The sequence below is a fragment of the Sminthopsis crassicaudata genome, chromosome 2 (genome assembly GCF_048593235.1).
Source record: "Sminthopsis crassicaudata isolate SCR6 chromosome 2, ASM4859323v1, whole genome shotgun sequence".
NCBI classification, from domain to species: Eukaryota; Metazoa; Chordata; class Mammalia; order Dasyuromorphia; family Dasyuridae; genus Sminthopsis; species Sminthopsis crassicaudata.
The window spans coordinates 454,734,802-454,745,293 of NC_133618.1; the positions used below are offsets into that span (position 1 = coordinate 454,734,802).

Genomic DNA, 10,492 nt, shown 5'->3' on the forward strand with positions numbered 1-10,492 from the left:
CTATCTAGTTATAACTTGAAGTTGCTCAAGTGGGAACACAGTGTTCTAAATTACTTTACATTGATTTACTGGGATAGTTTATACTTTGCCATTGGCATTTATTCAGTTTTTATTTAGTTTGTTTTTAATTTATGGAATAAAACAAGCATTTTATAATAGGGCAATAAAGAAGATGATTTTTCATCAGATTACAAATTTGTTATGTACAGCTTGCCATTCCTTTTAAAAATACATTTATATATTTTTTCTTTTTTCCTTTTTTTTTTTTTTTTTGTTTAGGAGTTGGTCATAAAGAAAAGATGACTGACAAATCCCCAGTTCCAGTTCTGGCTTCACACTTCATAGAATTATAGATTTAGAATTGGAAGGGGCCAATCAAGAAATCCAGCTGCTTCATTTTAGAATGGTGAGTCCTCAGGTCAGGATGAGAATGAGCATTTTCCAAGGACACACAGGAGAGTAGAGACAGATTCAAACCCAAATTCTCTTATTTGATACAATCCCAGAGGATTTTGCAATCTCAAATCTGTTGGTCTTTGTGTTAAACCTTACTACCTTTCCAGTTATTATTGGTTTATTAACAATGTGAAAAGAATGTCATCTTAACATCTCAGAGCCTCAGTTTACTCATATATGACCAAAAAATTAGGTACAATACTTGTCCAACCTACTTCATAGATTTTTGTGAATATCAAATCAGATCAGTACTGGCATGAAATGCTTTATGAACTATGACATACTGTTCAAATGATTTATTAGCTTTTGAAGAAAACTAATATTAATTAAAAATTAAAATCATGCATGATAGAAAAGCTCATGTACCTCACTTGGTAAGAGTGATATTCAATGACCTAAACCTTTACAAGCTAACTTATTAGGAGAAATGAGCTTATTGAATGTTGAAAGCTAGATCTTGTGGTTATGATAGTTCTAGATTTGGAGTTCAGAAGCCCTGAGTTGAAGCCTAAGAGCTGTTTCTAGCTTTGGGAAAATTATCTTCCCTTATCTATAAAGTAAAAACAGTTGTTCTTACATTACTTGTTTCATAGGCTATCATGAGGAAAAATCTATCTAAGAGGTAGAGATTTTTCATTGTTCTTATTGTCTTTGACTTCCTTTCCCCATTTACCATTTCTCTGGTAGTCCTGTGGTGTTGGGAAGTCATGTTGTTTTCAACATGAAGGAAAAAGATGCTTATTCTAAATATCTTTATTTGGACAATCATTATGAAGCCACGAGGCTTAGTACTCTTTTAGCCTCTGTTATCACAGTGTTAAGCAAGGAGGGTGAGGATAAATAATCTTAAAAGATCTCTACAAACTTGTAATCCTATGGCATTTACGATTCATATATTTAAACTATTATTTTATTTGTAAAATAGGGGGATTTGAGGTTTTATATATATACATATATATACACACACATAGTTTTTACAAATAAGATAAAGTAGCCCCGGGGAAGGTTAACTGACTTGCTCAAGATGACAAAGAACCAGAGGGAAGATTTGAACCTAGATCCTCTGATTTAAGGAGAACTATTCTTTTTCTCATATCCACTACTTTATAATAGTTTCTCATAAGTAATTTTTGAAGTAAATAGCAAAATTGACAATTTTACATTTGAATGAGTTTTTAATCTCACAGGGTCTCATTCTTTGGACCCTTTTTTTTTTTTTTTTTTTTTTTTTTTTTCTGATCGAGATTGTACTATAGGTTTTCTTGGGGAATAGGAGGAAAAAAAGTGGGAAAATGAACCCTCTTCTGCCCTCTGCTGGCCTCTTGTATTTTTATACCAATTTTGGGAATTGCATTTCGATTTTTTTTGGTGGGCTGCAAGCATTCCACCAATCCTAGATTCCTAGAGCCCCCGAAATATCAATGCCTAACTTGTTCAGAACTTAAATGAACAAACAAAAGAGCATTTCTATATACATAGCAGAACCCAAAAGAAGATGCTCTTTAAAAATCATGTATCTCCATTTCATACAACTTGCTGTTTTTTAAAGTATTTCATAAATTCCACATGTCATTGTCTAAACTGTTCTGCTTGTCTATGATTCCTCTTGAATTTTTTCTATGCATTAAAAATACTTTTTGTTGGCATAACTGTTGCTGACACTACTTCCTCCTTCCTTCCCTTCCCTCTGTTAAGAATTAAGATTAAAAGAAAAGAAAAGCAATAATAAATAACCACAGTCAAGTAAAATGTATATCCTTTTCTGCCAATCATGTCCATTGCTTCTGTGTTTGGAGATAGCTAACATGTTTTATTAAAGATCCTCTGAAGGCATGATTGGTCATTACATGGATCAAAGTTCTTGTCTTTCAAAATTTTTTCTTTATAATGTTATCTTTATACAAATTATTTTTCTGACTGCTTCTGCTCACCTTACTCCATCAGTTCATATTAGTTAATATTTTCTGAAATTGTTCCTTTTGTCATTTTCTTATGGCACAAGGATATTTTATTACATTTTTATATCACTATTTTATTCAGCTATTTCCCAATTGTTTAAGAGACAATTCAAAGGATTCTCTAAGATGCTAATTATTTTCTTCTCTCTTTCCCTTCTCACTACTTTTTTCAGGAAGTTTGTTTTTCTTGACTCTATTCCTTCAACTGGTATAATCAACTATCATCACCACCTTTTCCATCCTTACCCAAATCTCTGCTTGTTTCTCTATTGAGTTCAAAGTATATCTACACCAAACTTTGTATGTGAATATGTGTGTAGCTATGTTCAATGCTCCTTTATCTATTCAGATAAGAGTGAGATTCATCTACTGTCCATTCCTTCATGTTTGTAAACTCTTCATGATCCAAATTATGAGAAATAGAAAGTTCCACCCTCTCTTACTTTCTACTCTAGTTTATATATCTTATACTCTCCTTTCTTGTTGTGCTACAGGAGCCACCTGCCAGTGGCTAATGGGGGATCCAACTCCCCTTCATGTGAGGATGATGATGATGATGATGATACGAGGAGAGTTCTCTGACCTCCCTACTGAGAGGCGTTGTGTTGTCTGACTTCTCTCTTCTTCTCTCTGCCTTCAATTTATTTCATTCCCAGTCTACAAGTAATACCTGTGTCAGTAAAGGCTGATGTGCAACTCCTTCAGATGTTATGATTCACAGCTGTGGAGGCTCTCAGAGAATTGACCTGCCCCTTCATATGTAGACATGGTCCTTAACAATTCCTCATTTTTTGTTTTATGGATATCTTCCCCTCCCCCCACCCCCACCCCCCACAGCATGGTCAGTAAATTTGTGCATTTGCTGTTATCTGGGTCTGAACACTGAGGAATGCAAGCAGCACTATCACCTCTGAATGGTTGTAGGGTGAAGCAGGTGTTGATGTTGTGAGATGCAATGGAAGCAAACTTTCAAACAGAGAAAAGGACTATATTCAGAAGAGGCATTTAAGTCTCTCATCAGTCTTCTGGCTCAGCCCTTTGATGTATTAGCCCATTTAATTACCCCGACTTAAAAAGTCTTACCGGGTTTCTTCTCCCTTTCCTTCCCTGAAGGTTACCAGAGAAAGTCTGGGAGGATCCTACTCACAAACAGCTTTTGAATGTTATCTGCTGCTCTTGTGGTTTCCAAAAGCCAGACACCAATTCCTGGAATTATCTTTTCTTCTTGTGAGTAGATATCAATGATAATAAGGAGACTGAGAGGCTGTTGTGTTGTTTGACCTCTCTCCTCTTCTCTCCGACTCCAATCTATTTCCTCAGTCCACAAAGCAACACCTGTGTCAGTAAAGGCTGCTTTGCAAGCCTTCAGATGTTTACAGCTGTGGAGGCTTTCGGAGAATTGACCTTTCCCTTACAGTGCACTTAGGCATGGCCCTTAACATTCTGCTGCTGCTTCTTCTCTTAATAATTCTTGTGCTTCTTATGTCCCATGTTTGGTGGCATATGTTGTGATATGGGAGCTACCTGCTAGTTGCTGCTGGGTGTTATGGGAGCCATCTGCCAATGGCTGCTGGGTCACAGACCTTTGTTTTATGGCCAAATCCTAACGTGGGGGCTGGGAGCAGTTTGAAGCCATTTTCAGATCCAGATCTCCAATTTAATAGTAGTCTTGGACTAATTTTCAACTCAATAGAGGGTATAGCTACTCAATAGATCTTGATTCCTTGAGATGGGTCTCTCCCAGAGGAGAGCTCCTCAGTTTCCCTCCTATAGCCCCCCCAAATTCAAGGGGCACACTATTTGCATTATTTCCTCCCTCAAGCAGTCACTCTGTAACATGCTGTTGTCTCCAGAAGCTGCTGATCGCTCTCTGGGAGGAGATCTGCTGTGTCAACTCAAATCTCTTGGACAGATTCTTCTTCCTGTAGAGAACCATTGTCTCCAGACAGTTGCCATTAACTCTGGTCCAGAGTGGTGACTTCCCTCTTTTATCCTCCCAGAGAATGGGCGTGGGATAATGCAAGGGCTTCTGGGAAAAATTACTTCAACCAATGAACTTGCTCCTCCTAAGCATGCAAGCTCTTCCCCAGAAATTCACAAGTAAAACTCCCAGTCATGGCCGGAACTAGAAAATTGTCAAGTATCGACTTAGCACTTAGTAAGAACCTAATATCTCATTATTTCATTAGCACTTAGTAAGAACCTAACATCTCCCCCTTTCTTTTGATTTAGAACATAGGGTGGTCATGACCTTGAAACATAAATACATCAATATGGGAGGCATTATACATAATTACATAGATTACATAAACACATAGTAACATAGTAACATAGTAACATAACACATGCTAGAAGTATGTAACAAATAATATGATCAAATAATCATAAATTGAGAATTTATAAATGTCCATAAGTCCATTATCCATTAGTCTCATCTTGTGTTAGGAAATCCAATGATTCCTGCTGGTTTTTAAAGTTCTTTAACAGTCTTCTTATTAGCCATGCTCTTTCAGTGTCAGATGTTTCTTAGATTTTCTCCTTTGTTTTGAGGTCTTTCTCTTTTTCTGTCTCTCTCCAATGGACAAGGCGAATATGACTCGTTGGCACCCATCTGATTCCTTCTCCATCTGAAGAAATACAAGCAAACCCTCTCCCCCAGGCAGTTAACCTATCTGGTCCCTTCCATTCACCACTTTCTGGGTCTCTCCATATCACTAGTGGAGCTTCTCACACTGGACACTGCCCTTCTGGTGGGTTATAAAACCTGTCTGCCAGAGCCACTGCATCTTTGTCAAAAATTAGAAAATTAATGGTATAGAGAATTAAATTTAGAAGTTCCCTAGGGCTACCTGTGGCTCCACCTTTCTTTTGTTTTTGGAGGAGTGTCTTAATTTCTCTGTTTCTTTTCTCTTGCGGATTAAAAGGTATTCCAGTAATGTGTAATATCTTATACTGGGCACAGAAGTGCGCAAAATGTTTAGAACTATATGCAGATCCATTATCTGTTTTTATTTCTTGTGGCACACCCATAATTGCAAATGCTTGGATAAGGAATACAGTGACCACTCGGGCTGTCTCTTTTGCTGTTGGCACTGCAAAAGTGAATCCTGAAAAGATACCTACTACCACGTGGATGAAAGACAGAGGACCAAAAGATTTATAATGGGTCACATGCATTTGCCAGATTTCATTGGATCTCAAACCACGAGGATTCTTCCCTGGAGGTAGTGTAGGAGCATGGAAAGGAAGACAAGCTGTACAGCTTTTTACTATACTCCTAGCTTCCTCTCTTGTGATTCCAAATTGTAAATGTAAAGCTTGAGCAGCCTGATGATATTTAGAATGAGATTCTTGTGCTTCCTGAAATAAAGGACTACTGGCTAACATGGTTAGAAATCTCTCTGCCTATGGACTGGATATGGAGGAGGATAATAGATGGATAATAGATGATATTGAGATTGTGAGCTGAAGTGGTGGTATCCTCAATAGTAATAGGGAAAGATAATGAGTTTTGATTTGGACATGTTAAGTTTGAGATGTCAATGGAATACCTAGTTTGAGGTGCCCAAAAGACAGGTGGTGATACATGATTGGCTATATAACTCAGGAGAGAGCTAGGACTAGATGGATATAACTGGGAATCACCTGCATAGAAATGATAATTGAATGCAAGATAGGTTTCCAAGAGCACGGAAAACTTAGGTATAAGTAAGTGTTGCTAGTGACATTAATTGTGTGTTCATAAGAATACTTTTAAAAAATAATAATAGTTTTTTTATTTTTCAAAATACAAGTAAAGATAGTTTTTAACATCCAAAAAAAAAAAAAAAAAAAAAAAAAAAAGAAATCTCTCTGCCTTTGAATTTCCATCAAAAATAGGACCTGGAAGTTCACTATGTGAGTGGACATGCAAGACATAAATCTTGCCTGGATGTTTTCTCACTTGCTCTTGAAGTTCCTTAAAGAGCTGATAAATATTAGAGGCTGCAAATTTTATTTGGGCTGTGGAAATTCTTTGTACTACACCTACTGAATAGGCTGAATCAGTAATTATATTTATGTCTCCTGGGTAATAAGTAAGAGCTAGCATGATAGCAAATAATTCATTCTGTTGAGTGGACTGAAAAGGAGTCCTGACTACTCTCTTTATGGTTAAATCATGAGAGTATACAGCACAAATATTTTCTTTGGAGGCATCTGTAAGGTTCCTTTAAGAGGAACCTTAGAAATCTTTTCTTCAAAAATCCATCGCCAATTATGTAGTATCAGGGTTATTTTTAATGGAGATCGATGTGCAAAATTTGGAGTGGTGGCCAATAAAATTTGCCATTCTGGGATGGTCTCACAGCATACATTAATTTGTGTGTTAGTATAGAATGTGTATATTTTTTCAGGACTTATTCCAGATAATTGTATTACTCTCTTAATAGCCTTTAATAAAATCCTAGCACAAGCACTGGGTAAGGAGTAAGGCTTTGTTCTGGTTGTGCTAGGAGGTTCACCCACTCAATCACACTGTCTCCTTGATGAAGGACTGCTGTGGGTGCCTCTTTTGTAGCAAAAACTGATATTTCCAAGGGTTTTTGAGTGACTCTTTCAACCACATTGGATAAAGCTAGTTCAACTTCTCTCAAAGCCTCTTGTGCTTCTTTTGTAAGCTGGCATGGTGAATTTAAAGCACTGTCTCCCCTTAAAATGTCATATAGAGGTTGTAGTTGATTGGTAGTTAAGCCTAACACTGGACCCATCCATTGGATATCTCCTATTAATTTTTGGAAATCATTTAAGGTGTTCAACTTCTCTGTTCTTAAAGAAAGCTTTTGTACTGTGAGTGTCTTAGGATATACTTCATATCCTAAATATTGAAAAAGAGCATGTCTTTGATTTTTTTCTGTAGCTATATGCAGTTTGTAATACTTTAGTGTTTCCATGGTCTTTTGTAGACATGCTTCTAACATTTGTTCCTCAGGTGCACATCCCAAAATATCATCCATATAATGTAACAATATTACTTTTGGAAATGCTTTTCTTATTGGAGCAAGAGCAGCAGCAACATACATTTGGCACATAGTAGGGCTGTTTTTCATTCCCTGTGGCAAAACTGTCCATTCATATCTTTTATAAGGCTCATCCAAATTAACACTAGGCACTGAAAAAGCAAATCTTTTCATATCCTCCTTATCTAGAGGAATAGAATAGAAACAATCCTTAATGTCTATAACCCATAGAAGCCATTCTCTTGGCAACTGAGTAGGAGATGGAAGTCCAGGCTGAAGAGTTCCCATAGTTTCCATCTGTTCATTTACTCTTCTTAGATCAGTTAACATCCTCCATTTCCTAGATTTTTTTTTTCACCACAAATACTGGGGAATTCCAAGGACTTAGAGAAGGCCGCAAGTGTCCTTGGTCAAGTTGTTCGTTCACTATGTCTAATAAGGCCTGAATTTTATCACTTCTTAAGGGCCACTGCTCTACCCACACTGGTGAATCAGTCTTCCACTGAATAGGAACCGGTGAAAGTGCAGGTAGGCCTTCAACAGCAGCCCTACCTAAAAAGCCGAAGTGCTTATTTGTAATCCTATCTGCTGTAAAATGTCTCTTCCCCACAGATTGATGGGGATTTTTTCAACCACAAAAGGAGTAAAAACTCCTGTTTCACCTTCAAATATCCATCTCAAAGGCCTAGCACTAACTTTTGCAGCTATTGATCCTCCTACCCCAGACATGTAGGTGTCTGCCTTAATCTTTGGTCAGTGACTGGGCCAATTGGCATCTCTAATAACTGTATGATCTGCACCCGTGTCTACCAATCCTTCAAATGGTATTCCATTTATATAAATAGTAAGCATAGGTCCGTCAGCTGTCACAGCTGCTGTCCAATATATTCCTGAATTTTGTTCATTGGAGTCAGAATCTAGGCGACTATCACCAGGTTGCTTATTAGGGGTATGTAACAATAAGCTTGATGCTACTACTTCTCCTGGTTGATAAATCACATGTTGTCTACCTGTGTTAGTGACTGGGATATTAGCTACACGTTCTCCAGTTTCCCACATCAATGTATGGATGGACACTGTTTTGTAGGCACTCTCAGAAGGTGAAATGATCAAGCCTACTGTGCCTGGAGGCAAAGGATCCATAGGCTGAACAGGAACAGATTTCACTTCTCCAGGGAGTATCTCAGTATTCTCTACTGCACACAACTCTATTTTTCAATCCCTTTCTTCCAACTGATTGCCTTTTGGCTGATTGATCATGTCTTAAAATTCTTTGGATGTAACCTCAGCTGCCATCATGCCCCACTTGGGGGGCTGAAGCTGGGCCCCGCCTCTCATTTCCCTAGATCAATCTACAATCAGAGACCCAGTGGAGACCCTTGTGACATTTCAGACATGGAGTTTTAGGTCTTCTCTCACCCTGTCTTCTCACTGTATCTCTATACCTACACTGAGCTCTTAGATGTCCAATTTTTCCAGGAGGGACCTGGTCTTTCCATGTTCATCATAGTCTGGGTGTAAAAAGCATTTGTTCCCACTATAGCACAGCGTCTTATGATCTCCTCTAAAGGAGCATCTTTGTCTAATCCCCATATAATTCTTTTGCAAATCTCATTGGCATTTTCCTTAGCCAGATGTTTGGTCATTATTTCTGTAGCTGCATTTTCTCCAATAGTTCTTTTGATAGCAGTTTGCAAACATCCCACAAAATCTGCAAAAGGTTCATTGGGACCTTGCTGTATTTTAGTGAAAGCCTCTCCCTGATCTTTCTGTTCAGGGAGGACACCCCAAGCTTTATTGCAGCCTTAGCAATTTGCTCATATGTTGTCATGGTATAATTAATCTGTTCTGAATTCTCTCCATGCTGACCTTCACCAGCTAAGTGCTCAAAAGTAAATTGTGTGTTAACTCCTATTTCCAAATTGCATCTGACTTGGATTTTACATAATTCATGAAACTCTGCAAGCCATAACAAATTTTCTCCAGGTTCTAGGCATGTCCTTGCTATGGATTTCCAATCATTTGGGGTTAGGACTTCATAAGACAAACCATCTAGTAACATTTTAACATAAGCTGATGTAGCCCCATAAAGGGTACAACCTTTTTTCAAATCTTTAATTTTATTCAAATCTAAAGGTGCATATCTTCTCCTTTTATGACCTACAGAGTCAATATCTTCAATCACAGGATATGCATGTATAAAATAACTTATATCCTGTCCTTCTCTCTTAGCTTTAATCAATGCTTTTTCTAATCTTGTCATAGGCTTAGACTGCTCCACAGGCAATTCTGTTTGTGTTTCTGCCTCTTCCCCTCCTCCTTCTTGCTCCACCCCTGAAGGGTTAATTGAGGGAGGAGATGGGAAATGCTCCTGTTGCTCAGAATTGTACTTAACTTCATTGTTATCTGGTTCATCCTTTTCACCTAGTTTAGTTGACACTTCCCCATTTTGCTCCTTCTTCTTTTCCTTTAGAATAACATTTTTTAAAGCCATTTGGATTAAATTGTAGGTATGAAGTGTATCTTTGGAAATTGAGTTTGGTCCAGAACCAAAGGGCAAAATGTCACAAGGGCAATTGTAGTGTTCACCTAATTGCTTTCCTACTAATTCCCATTCATCTGGATCCAATTCTTCTTCCAGAGAAAAACAAGGACATATGACCTTCACAGTTTTTAAAAGTTCAGTAATATCCTCCAAAATTATAATCAATCCTTGGCTTTTCATAACCTTGATGATGCTCTCTAAACATTTTCCTTGAACAGAAAGTGTTTGCCCCATTTCACTATAAGAGATTGCTAGTTTAGCCCTTAACAAGTTAAGTTCCTTATTTGTCCATTAGAACGCTCACTTAATCTTTAACAAAGTTTCCTTGTTACTCACGGTTCTGGGTCAGAGAGACTGAAATCTGGATCGGAGGCTTTTCCACTGGAATCAGGATTGTGTCATGTCCCTGCTCGGGCGCCAAATTGCAGTGGTCCAGTCTAGCTCCTCTGAAGGGCTCAGAATAAGTCCTTGTCAGGATAAGCAAAAGTCCTTGCCTCACATTGTGGATGCCAATTTGTAACGTACTGTTTGTTGTC

At 37.8% G+C, this 10,492-nt stretch overlaps 1 long non-coding RNA gene across 2 annotated transcripts in view; it reads left to right on the forward strand.

Moving 5' to 3' along the window:
- Window positions 1–10,492, forward strand: part of LOC141557359 (uncharacterized) — a 343,673-nt gene that overhangs the window by 323,434 nt on the left and 9,747 nt on the right. For both annotated transcript variants that reach the window (XR_012486769.1, XR_012486771.1), the window contains one exon: window positions 280–406. This is a non-coding gene — a long non-coding RNA (uncharacterized LOC141557359). The remainder of the gene's footprint in view (window positions 1–279; window positions 407–10,492) is intronic.